Source organism: Salmo trutta, chromosome 14 (genome assembly GCF_901001165.1).
Source record: "Salmo trutta chromosome 14, fSalTru1.1, whole genome shotgun sequence".
Lineage (NCBI taxonomy): Eukaryota > Metazoa > Chordata > Actinopteri > Salmoniformes > Salmonidae > Salmo > Salmo trutta.
The window spans coordinates 49683130-49696567 of NC_042970.1; positions in this window are offsets into that span (position 1 = coordinate 49683130).

Sequence of the window (13438 nt, forward strand, 5' to 3'; positions counted from 1 at the left end):
TTAGATCAACCATACTCCTCAGCCAGAGCGTCCAGTGTGCGCCCTAAATGCAGGAAGTATACGCTTCAATGTATGCTGTGATTTGTTAAATCAACTCAACTGACATTACAAAAAATACATTCCATTGCATGAGCCACACCAGTTAGCATACTTTGAATGAACATTCTATTACCATGGCAATCCAGCATCAGTTGATAGTACATTCCAAATTACCATGGAAATGATTGCATCACTATACCAGGCAGCCATTACGAGGGTACCCAGGGCCATGAGTTTACAAGTCAAATTGCCTGGGTTAGAGCTTCCAAACCCGTTCTATTCATTCTATTTCTATGGGTGCGTTCGTAAAATTCACTCTCGAGTTCCAGAGAGCACTCAGAGGGCGCTCTGGGCGTTCATAAATTCAGAGCGTTGTCAGATTGTCTGTTCGTTCACACTGGACGCTCACTGGACACTCTGGCCAAGGAGAAGGGTTGATCCAAGCGTCTGCAAGAGTTCGATCCTTCTATCCAATTTCAAAATGGCAGTGTACGTAACTGCAAGATGTGATGGATGTGGCTACAGTATATAGATACACTTGAAGTTATAATTCAACATATTGCCAAATGTAATGGATCAAGTGAAGTGGCAAAAATTAAGAACCTGAAATTAAATTAATTTAAAGAAATTAAACAATGTTATTTATTAATTCTATATCAAATATATGTAGTCACATCAGAACAGGTTTATGTTTGATATAGGCATATCAAAACAATTATTTACAAGTTCATTATTTGTAGTAAATGAAATATATTGACTTAAATTATTCAATAAAAACTATTTAACATTGTTTTCTGTTTTTGTTTGTTCAACTGTGAACTATGTAATGTGGGCATACAGAGAGAGATGGGGGGGGGACAGCGAGAGAGCTGCAGAGGAATAGTAAATGCTGGCTCCATCGCATACACACATCTTGAGGTGGGGTGCCCTACTCTGGTCCAGGGGCTTGGGGTGGGTTTGGGTTTTAGCCTACAGCTCATGAGACAACAGGACAGGAATGTAGTTCCGCTTCTACGATGCAACAGACATCACCCTCTCTTCATCATTGACATCCTGCTCTTCTTCCTGTTCACAGTGTAGCATTCCCAGAAGCACACCATTAATGCTATCATCATTGTAAAGGCAAATGTTGTGTAGCACACAACATGTGAGTATGCAGCGTGGGATCAGGTCAATGTGGTTCATATCAAGGTACGTCAGGTGCCTGAACCTTCTCTTCAGGTGGGCGAAGGACCTCTCTATTGTGCACTTTGTGCTGCAGAATGAGTTGTTGAAGCTTTTTTGAACTCATGATAGATGGCTGTTGTCTTATAAGGGAGCCAGCAACCATGGTTGTAGAGGGTAATCTGGATCCCCCAGGATGTGGGTGTCGTTGGGCACCATAGAGTGCGGGTTGGCGGTAATCATCTGGTGCAGGTCTGAGTTCCGATAGACAATTGCATCATGCACATAGCGTGATATGCATTAAATACACTGGTGAAAAGCATTTTGTCGTCGCAGACGACAAAGTAGCCTGGTTAAAAAGGCTTCTTCAAAGTAGCCTTGTTAAAAATGTATTTGTGGAATTTCTTTCCTTCTTAATGCGTTTGAGCCAATCAGTTGTGTTGTGGCAAGGTAGGGTTAGTATATAGAAGATAGCCCTATTTGGTAAAAGACCAAGTCCATATTATGGCAAGGACAGCTCAAATAAGCAAAGAGATACGACAGTCCACCATTATTTTAAGACATGAAGGTCAGTCATTGCGGAAAATTTCAAGAACTTTGAAAGTTTCTTCAAGTGCAGTTGCAAAAACCATCAAGCGCTATGATGAAACTGGCTCTCATGAGGATCGCCACAGGAAAGGAAGACCCAGAGTAACCTCTGCTGCAGAGGATAAGTTCATTAGAGTTACCAGCCTCAGAAATTGCAGCCGAAAGAAATGCTTCACAGAGTTCTAGTAACAGACACATCTCAACATCAACTGTTAAGAGGAGACTGCGTGAATCAGGCCTTCATGGTCGAATTGCTGCAAAGAAACCACTACTCAAGGACACCAATAAGAAGAAGATACTTGCTTGGGCCAAGAAACACGAGCAATGGACATTAGACTGGTGGAAATCTGTCCTTTGGTCTGATGAGTCAAAATTTGAGATTTTGGGTTCCATGACACGATGTGTCATGTCTTTGAGAGACGCAGAGTAGGTGAATGGATGATCTCCAAAAGTTTGATTCCCACCGTGCAGCATGGAGGAGGTGTGATGGTGTGGGGGTGCTTGCTGGTGACACTGTCTGTGATTTAGCACACTTAACCAGCATGGCTACCACAGCATTCTGCAGCGATACACAATCCCATCTGGTTTGCGCTTGGTGGGACTATAATTTGTTTTTCAACAGGACAATGACCCAACACACCTCCAGGCTGTGTAAGGGCTATTTGACCAATAAGGAGGGTGATGGAGTGCTGCATCAGATGACCTGGCCTCCACAATCACCCAACCTCAACCCAATTGAGATGGTTTGGGATGAGTTGGACCGCAGAGTGAAGGAAACTTTTCATTTTCCACTTGTTCTGTCTTATCACACCTGGCTTCACTCACCAATCACTTGTTTATTATTTAACCCTCTGTTCCCCATGTTGTATTTGTGAGTGATTGTTATTTGTTACGTGGATGATTGTCAGGCGTTGCACTTTTGTTTTAGACCATGTTTTTGGCACTTGTATGTGTTATGTGCTGTCATTTGGTAACCGGTATTAAAGTGCGCCTGTTTATTATATTTCACACTCCTGCACTTGACTTCGCCTCCCATATACACGCATTACAGAATCATTTAATAAATAAATGAAAACATAATACAAAACAAGAAACACGAACAATGCACAGACATGAAACAGAAACAATGACACCTGGGGAAGGAACCAAAGGGAGTGACATATATAGGGCAGGTAATCAAAGAGGTAAAGCAGTCAGGGTGAGTCTGATGACGCACAGGTGCGTGTAACGATGGTGACAGGTGTGCGCCATAACGAGCAGCCTGGTGATCTAGAGGCCGGAGAGGGAGCACACGTGACAGTACCCCCTCCCTGACGCGCGGCTCCTGCCGCAGGACGCCGACCAAAATTACGATCCCGGGGATCAGGAGTGGACCAGACACCTCTGCTGAGGCGTGGGAAACCTGTCAGTCCGGCTGAGACGTGGGAACATGGCGACCTAGAGCGCCGGAGAGAGAGCATACGTGAAGGTACCCCCTTCCTGGCGCGTTCGGCTTCAACCGTAGGACGCCAACCAAAGGGACGATCCCTAGGATCCGGAGCGGACCAGTCGCCTCCGCTGAGGTGCAGAAACCTGACGAACCGGCTGAGGCGTGAGAGCCTGATGAGCCGGCTGAGACCTCCCTGGTTGCCTCGGTCGAGGCATGGGAACCTGTTCACCAGCTGAGGCATGGTAGCCTATCGAGCCCGCTGAGGCATGAGAGCCTATCGAGCCCGCTGAGGCATGAGAGCCTATCGATCCCGCTGAGGCATGGAAACCCGTCAAGCCAGCTGAGGCAGGGGATCCTTACAAACCAGCTGAGGCCTCCCAGGTAACTCCGGTAGCTCTCAACATTCACTCTCTGAACTGTCAGCGCACTCGTTAGAGAATAACATCTCACCTAAGGGAAGCATCAGGAAGTATTTTTGTATTGAATTTTTTTGTATCAGAGTAATGACGTCGGGTCCGGGAACTGCTACAGGCTCTCATGTCTCAACCAGATCGCCAAGCTTCCCTGCCTCAGCCGGCTCATCAGGCTCTCATTCCTTAGTCGAATCACCAGTCTCCCCTGCCTCAGCCAGCTCGTCGGGCTTTCATGCCTCCGCCGGATCGCCAGGCTCCCCTGCCTCAACCGATCTGTCAGGTTTCCCGTGCCCCAGCTGACTCGACAGGTTCCTGTGCCTCAGCTGTGCGTGACAGGTTCTCGCACATCAGCAGGAGTGACCGGTCCGCTCCTGATCCCCGAGTTCGTCCCCTTTGACGGCATCCTTCGGCTGGAGCTGCACGTCGGGGAGGGGGTACTGTCACGTATACTCCCTCTCCGGTCTCTAGGTCATCAGGCTGCTGATTATCCTTCACACCTGTCACCATCGTCTTATGACACTCACCTGGACTCCATCACCTTCTTTATTATCTTCCCTATATCTGTCACTCCCCTTGGTTATTTCCTCAGGTGTTATTGACTCTGCTTTCATGTCAATGTGTTGTTTGTGTTTCGTGTTCATTGTTTATTTTATTTATTAAAACCTTCACTCTCTGAACTTGCTTCCCAACTCTCAGCGCACTCGTTAAACTAACAAGATCTCCAAGGGGCTGGACGATGGTTACAAAGGTCGAGTCAAGTGCTGCCAAGTAAGGTTCCAGCCTCGTAGACTGGTGGAGGAAACGCAAATAGTCTGGATTTCTTATAAGCTTCCGGATTAGAGTGCCGCTCCTTGAAAGCAGCAACTCTACCCTTTAGCTCAGTGCGAATGTTGCCTGTAATCCATGGCTTCTGGTTGGGGTATGTACGTACAGCCACTGTGGGGATGACGTCCTCGATGCACTTATTGATAAAGCCAGTGACTGATGTGGTGTACTCCTCAACGCCATTGGAAGAATCACAGAACATATTCCAATCTGTGCTAGCAAAACAGTCCTGTAGATTAGCATCTCCTTCATCTGACCACTTTTTTATAGAGTCACTGGTGCTTCTTGCTTTAATTTTTACTTGTAAGCAGGAATCAGGAGGATAGAGTTATGGTCAGATTTGCCAAATGGAGGGTGAGGGAGGGCTTTGTACGCATCTCTGTGTGTGTAGTAAAGGTGGTCTAGAATTTTTTTCCCTCTGGTTGCACAATTAACATGCTGATAGAAATTTGGTAAAACTGATTTAAGTTTCCCTGCATTAAAGTCACCGGCCATTAGGAGCGCCGCCTCTGGATGAGCGTTTTCCTATTTCCTATTAATCTATGGGATTAAGGTCTGGAGACTGGCTAGGCCACTCCAGGACCTTAATGTGCTTCTTCTTGAGCCACTCCTTTGTTGCCTTGGCCGTGTGTTTTGGGTCATTGTCATGCTGGAATACCCATCCACAACCCATTTTTCAATGCCCTGGCTGAGGGAAAGAGGTTCTCACCCAAGATTTGACGGTACATGGCCCCGTCCATCGTCCCTTTGACGCAGTGAAGTTGTCCTGTCCCCTTAGCAGAAAAACACCCCCAAAGCATAATGTTTCCACCTCCATGTTTGACGGTGGGGATGGTGTTCTTGGGGTCATAGGCAGCATTCCTCCTCCTCCAAACACGGCGAGTTGAGTTAATGCCAAAGAGCTCCATTTTGGTCTCATCTGACCACAACGCTTTCACCCAGTTGTCCTCTGAATCATTCAGATGTTCATTGGCAAACTTCAGACATGCATGTATATTTACTTTCTTGAGCAGGGGGATCTTGCGGGCACTGCAGGATTTCAGTCCTTCACGGTGTAGTGTGTTACCAATTGTTTTCTTGGTGACTATGGTCCCAGCTGCCTTGAGATCATTGACAAGATCCTCCCGTGTAGTTCTGAGCTGATTCTTCACCGTTCTCATGATCATTGCAACTCCACGAGGTGAGATCTTGCATGGAGCCCCAGGCCGAGGGATATTGACAGTTCTTTTGTGTTTCTTCCATTTGCGAATAATCGCACCAACTGTTGTCACCTTCTCACCAAGCTGCTTGGCGATGGTCTTGTAGCCCATTCCAGCCTTGTGTAGGTCTACAATCTTGTCCCTGACATCCTTGGAGAGCTCTTTGGTCTCGGCCATGGTGGAGAGTTTGGAATCTGATTGATTGATTGCTTCTGTGGACAGGTGTCTTTTATACAGGTAACAAACTGAGATTAGGACCACTCCCTTTAACTTCTACAGCCAGTGGAATCGCGTGGCGCGAAATACAAATACCTCAAAAATGCTATAACTTTAATTTCTCAAACATATGACTATTTTACACTATTTTAAAGACAAGACTCTCGTTAATCTAACCACATTGTCCAATTTCAAAAAGGCTTTACGCGAAAGCAAAACATTAGATTATGTCAGGAGAGTACCCAGCCAGAAATAATCACACACCCATTTTCAAAGCAAGCATATATGTCACAAAAACCAAAACCACAGCTAAATGCAGCACTAACCTTTGATGATCTTCATCAGATGACACTCCTAGGACATTATGTTATACAATACATGCATGTTTTGTTCAATCAAGTTCATATTTATATCAAAAACCAGCTTTTTATATTAGCATGTGATGTTCAGAACTAGCATACCCACCGCAAACTTCCGGTGAATTTACTCACGATAAACGTTCACAAAATACATAAATTATTTTAAGAATTATAGATACAGAACTCCTTTATGCAATCGCGGTGTCAGATTTTAAAATAGCTTTTCGGCGAAGCACATTTTGCAATATTCTGAGTAGATTGCTCGGCCATCACAGGCTAGCTAATTTAACACCCACCAAGTTTGGTGCTCACTAAACTCATAATTACTATTAGAAAAGTTTGATTACCTTTGCTGTTCTTCATCAGAATGCACTCCCAGGACTTCTACTTCAACAACAAATGTTGTTTTGGTTCCAAATAATCCATAGTTATATCCAAATACCGCCGTTTTGTTCATGCGTTCAGGTCACTATCGAAACGGTGACGCGCGAGCACATTTCGTGACAAAAAATTTCAAAATATTCCATTACCATACTTAGAAGCATGTCAAACGCTGTTTTAAATCAATTTTTATGCTACTTTTCTCGTAAAATAGCGATAATATTCCAACCGGGCGACGTTGTATTCATTCAAAGGCTGAAAGAAAAAAATTGAGAATTCTCATGAATGCGCATCTCCAGTGTCACTGTCCCCAGCCTGACCACTCACAAAATCTCCTGCTGTTCTTTGCCCAGAGACAGGAGACACGTCATTCCACTTTCTGGCGCCTTCTGAGAGCCAATGGAAGCCTTAGAAAATGTCACGTTACAGCAGAGATGCTGTATTTTCGATAGAGATGCAACAGAAGGATAACAAATTGTCAGACAGGGCACTTCCTGTATGGAATCTTCTCAGTTTTTGGCCTGCCATATGAGTTCTGTTATACTCACAGACACCATTCAAACAGTTTTAGAAACTTTGGAGTGTTTTCTATCCAAATCTACTAATTCTATGCATATTCTCGTTTCTGGGCAAGAGTAGTAACCAGTTTAAATTGGGTACGTTGTTTATCCGGCCGTGCAAATACTGCCCCCTAGCCCCTGTTGGGGCTCCTAATCTCAACTCGTTACCTGTATAAAAGACACCTGGGAGCCAGAAATCTTTCTGATTGAGAGGGGGTCAAATACTTATTTCCCTCATTAAAATGTAAATCAATTTTTAACATTTTTGACATGCGTTTTTCTGGATTTATTTGTTGTTATTCTGTCTCTCACTGTTCAAATAAACCTACCATTAAAATGATAGACTGATCATTTCTTTGTCACTGGGCAAACGTACAAAATCAGCAGGGGATCAAATACTTTTTTCCCTCACTGTATACACAGTATTACATGATAGGAATACAGTTTGATATACACATGCAGTGAAAACAGGACAAATATACGCCCCCCCCATTGGATCTTTAGTGACCACAGAGTTGGGTCACCCGTTTAAAGTCCCATCTTCAATTTCATTGAGGAACATTCCATTGTTAGTTTGTACTTCAACATGATCAAAATGAAATAAATATTGTAAAAGTGAATGGTATAAATTACAGTGATCTGTCTTTTAACTTATGGCCTTGTTCATTTCAGCAGCATATTTCTCTTTGGCTTTTGTTTGTCTTTCCCCCGGTGGCATTCATACAACTTTGTGCCCACAACTTGAAACAGAACACCACTGAATGGGAGACTTTTACTCTCCCAACTGCATTTCTTTTCCTGCATTGAAGTTCAATAATATTCTATATTACTGAGGCTTGTAGAGAACCTAACAATGTTCGGAATCCCGTATGGAATACCAAAAAAGAAAAGATAACTCATCTTTTTGTCCTTTCTCAATGTTATGAATTCTAGTGATATTATTGATCCCGAATGTATTTAGTTATTTGGTCCTCAAACTTGCCATTTCAAAAATGAGGCGTTTCTCCACTAACCAGAATACACATCATCACACTCCCTCATCTGATTAGTCAGGTAGACTGGCTTCTGACTGTGGCTCTGGTAACTAGTGATGACCCGGAAAAACAGGAGAGAATAATGACTGACCTTTTTAAGTTTTGGCTCCTTTCTGTGGAAAAAGAGCACATTTCAGGACACAGTGTGCTGGGTAATTCAAACAGTCTGAGGGAAGCCGTTTAGAACACCTATTGCAGCTTTCACTGCAATTACTCTGTCATTATTTTGTAATGTAATTGCTCATTAAGTATATGGGATTTTATTTTACTCTGGCTGACTTTGTGCAAAGCACGACTGAGAACCTCAAAGTACCTAGAGGATTTTATTGGTGCCTGTTTTCACAGTCAGATGTACTTACACACACACCACCTCTGACATTTCCCTTGTTTCTCTGCCATAAACACGCATAATATGCAACAAATCATTATTTCAGACATTGCACAGAAATAGGACATTAAAGGTTGTCTACAATGAGTATGTTTACATGCACACTAATAATTCAATATTAATTTGATTATGGCAGCTGGCCAAGTATAGCATTACTCATGTAAACACCTTAAGATGTGGATGTCGATTAAGGCAGCCCTCCGCACCTCTCCGATTCCACATTGTGGAAGCTTGGCGAATTACAACAACGGTTAGGCTATTTTCAAACAACTTTCCCCCGGCCGTCCCTTGCCCCCTTTCTCAACAAGCCAAAAGTCACTCCCCCTTTGCACACTTTCTCTTTCGTTTTAAAACGTGTAGATTTGTTTACATAGGCATAACTAGCTAGCCATTTTGTGAGTGAGAACAGGTGCGTGGTCAGACTTGAAAAGTTCTGTTGTTCAAAATTTCCTTCTCTAACCTATCGACTTAATAGAGTGGGGACTTGGTGCCATGTACGTTCTGCCTGGCTGGTCTGTCCCTGTATAATTTGTAATCTAGTGCTACCAGCAATGATTGGGCTTCATAGACTGGTGGTGAAAAGGAAAAATGCTTGCTTGCCTACATCAGAATATGATTCTGGTAGGACTCAATATGTGACTCGTTTCAGGAAACACGTTCCACAAGGCATTTCTGCCAAAAGAAAAGTCACAGGAGAGGCATTTGAAATCTTTTTGGCAGTAATGCAGTAATGCCTTCTGGAACGTGAACTTTCATGTGCCTTAATAACAAACTTGTGTGCCATCTGTAAATATGAATACAATTGTTAAATTGCGAGCCTAGTGGCTGGCTTACTAGCTAACGTTACGTGTATGATCTGTGTAGTAATATTATTTGTGTCTCAGAGCCATTTGCATTGCTAGTTATAGCCTAATGTTAGCTAGCTAGCTAACATTGAACGTAGTGTGTTAGTTACCTGTAGATTAATGCAGGGCAGTAACGTTATGAGTTGGGATTCTGGTTAATTGGTTAGTTAGCTAGCTACATCTCTAAATAAGACTCCACTATGCAAGTAACCATTTCACTATACAGTTTACACCTTCTGTATCCTGTGCATGTGACAAATAAACTTAGATTTTATTTGATATAGTGTGTGTTTACCAGAGATGGTAATGTGAAGAACAACATGACCTGCACCAAAGTCAAATTAGGATATAAAGTTAGGCCAACCAGACAGTGTCCAAGTTCTAAAATTCTCTGGTAGTATGCCCTGCTTTTATTTCGTCAGACTCACAACCGTAAGCTATTTTCTGTATTTAGCTTTCCATTAACTTGTAAATAATGGTCTTGTTGTGAGTTTCTTTTCCTGTAATAATGAATACAAATTAGCTAAAGTTAAGACGTTGTCAGCTATATGATATGGTCATTATTTGAACTGGCTAGCCAGCTAACTTAACAAGCTAGAAACGAACCAAAACATTGTTTAGAAAGTTGCTTTTAGTAGCCTGGTTTGCTAGATTGAGATACACTTAATACATTTTTAAACAGATGTGATTATTGGTGTTAAAATACACCAGTTATGCTATTTTGGACCACCAGGCTGCTGATGTCATGCATGTGAATTCTTAAAGAGATGGGTGGGGATAACGCTTAAGAGGGTGTGAATGATGCTGAATGGGTGTAGACAAAGAATAGCTCACCAGTAGGTGTACTAAAACATTCAAGCGCCATTTTTTCAAAAGTGGGGTTACAAGTTTATCAACTTTCAAAGCAGAATTACTTTCCCATTGTTCCTCAACTGTAGTGTATGATATACAATTTTCTAGCTCTAAGTCTCTACTTTTATCTAATGTAAAAAACACAATTTCAAATGTTGCTACATAAGACCGAATCGAACAGGTCGGTCACATATCAGCTGTTGATCTGTAAAAAAGTTAAAATAATAATTGAACACAGACAAGTCATAATGAATGCATCATGAAATCAACAAATGTGTAATCCTCCTTCGGATGTGTAAATGTCAAACATAGCCCTAATACCAGGATTCCCAACCATCTCCTCTGTGACCAATATTTTTATAAATGTTCTTGTACTGCCCAAGGACAGTACTGCAGTAATGCATAATGGAGCATTATCTGTAACCAATTGCTAAATAGTGGGAAGGATTCTTGAGAAAATATGTAACCAACCTGAAGTTCTTGTATTTATGAAGATCTTTCAGCCACTTTGATTATTGTTGAAAAAATGCATGCATTGCAATTGTATGTTTCAGGACCTGCGGAGCGGTGTTATTCACCATGTGGTGAATGAACACACATGGACACTGGGACATTTCGAACATAACTGCCTAGGGGACAACTTCACTAAGGAATGGATGAAAAAAGGGTTTGGGTTAGGCACATCAGGCTTTCACAGACATTGTCCTCAACACAGTGTCATTCCCCATTTTACGTATTGCAGATATGATTTCACAGACTCAGGGACAAGTACTTGCTCACGGCAAAGCACAATACAGTATGTACAATATCACTCAACCATAATACATAAATGAGAGTAATAAATAAGACAAGATAAATATGACTTACAATAAACTCCTCATATGTGTCAGCCCTTTTACAGAACAACCAAAAGTGGTTGACAACCTCCTTCAACCACAGGATGAGTTCTGCCTGGCCTTTAATCTGTGCTGTTTAGATATAACAATTCCAACACTGGAGCAACATCTTCACACCATGCCACATATCAAGAGAGTGCTTTATTCCGCTGTGTTCTCATTTTCCTTTTGCTGGGGCTGAAAAAATATGAGATGTATATATTTCTAAAAGGATTGAATCTTGCAAAATAAACATTTTAGATGTGCATGGTCATAACCAAACTTACTCCTTAAAGCAGAAATCTGAGTGTGTGCATCTGTGCAGATTTATTTTAGCGGGATCTCTGTAATCAGTTGATCCATGGTCCTAATCCATGGTGACAGTTTCTTTGGGTCTCCCTCTTGTCAATGTTCACTACGGAGATGATGTCTCTGGAATCATTCTCCAATATAGTGTAGGTGCAATACTGTGCAGAGTAGCCTGGCGAGTCCATGCGGCCATCAGCTGAAATTGTAGGAGACATTGAAGTAATCAATAAAAAACCATTACATCCGTGTTAAATAATTGTGGTGTACTGTAAGCACACAAACAATTAAGTCCTACCTAGGACTACAACACTGTCTTTGGTTCGCAGACGGTCAATGATCACATCCCTTTTCTCCAACAATTTTATTGGGTCCACACAGTACGAGTCTTGAATGTTGAAAAAAGTGCTACTGGAAACCATCCCCATGTTCATGAATTTGAAAAGGAGGACAATTTTTGAGTTGCTGTCCCCAGAATCTTAAAACTCGTCAGACTCCTCTTCATCAGAATTTTCATTCACCTGTGATTCCTTTGAAGGACTCCAGGTCTCATTGGCACCACTCTCATCAGCACCAACTTCATCATCCCAATCGATGCTATCACAAATAAGACATAATAATATAATGGTACATTGTAATTACAAACAACAAAAGTAAGCACACTAGCACATCACAAATACTAAGAAAAATCTTACACACTATTCATTTAATTCTATGGTCTCTTCGGAGATGCTCATATTCATCAGGCTAAATAAACTCAGCAAAAAAATAAACGTCCTCTCACTGTCAACTGCGTTTATTTTCAGCAAACTTAACATGTGTAAATATTTGTATGACCATAACCAGATTCAACAACTGAAACATAAACTGAACAAGTTCCACAGACGTGTGACTAACAGAAATTGAATAATGTGTCCCTGAACAAAGGCTGGCTCAAAATCAAAAGTAACAGTAGGTATCTGATGTGGCCACCAGCTGCATCTCCTCCTCATGGACTGCACCAGATTTGCCAGTTCTTGCTGTTAGATGTTACCCCACTCTTCCACCAGGGCACCTGCAAATTCCCGGATATTTCTGGGGGGAATGGCCCTAGCCCTCATCCTCCGATCCAACAGGTCCCAGACATTCTCAATCGGATTGAGATCCGGGCTCTTCGCTGGCCATGGTAGAACATTGACATTCATGTCTTGCAGGAAATCACACACAGAACGAGCAGTATGGCTGGTGGCATTGTCATGCTGGAGGGTCATGTCAGGATGAGCCTGCAGGAAGGGTACCACATGAGGGAGGAGGATGTCTTCTCTGTAACGCACAGCGTTGAGATTGCCTGCAATGACAACAAGCTCAGTCCAATGATGCTGTGACACACCGCCCCAGAGCATGACAGACCTTCCACCTCCAAATTGAAAAAGGGATGTTTCTTTAGAAGGGATAAAACAGTTTAGAAGGGATTTCAATTTCTCAAACATATGACTATTTTACACCATTTTAAAGACAAGACTCTCGTTAATCTAACCACACTGTCCGATTTCAAAAAGGCTTTACAACGAAAGCAAAACATTAGATTATGTCAGCAGAGTACCCAGCCAGAAATAATCAGACACCCATTTTTCAAGCTAGCATATAATGTCACATAAACCCAAACCACAGCTAAATGCAGCACTAACCTTTGATGATCTTCATCAGATGACACTCCTAGGACATTATGTTATACAATACATGGATGTTTTGTTCAATCAAGTTCATATTTATATCAAAAACCAGCTTTTTACATTAGCATGTGACGTTCTGAACTAGCATACCCACCGCAAACTTCCGGTGAATTTACTAAATTACTCACGATAAACGTTCACAAAAAACATAAATTATTTTAAGAATTATAGATACAGAACTCCTTTATGCAATCGCTATGTCCGATTTTAAAATAGCTTTTCGGCGAAGCACATTTTGCAATATTCTGAGTAG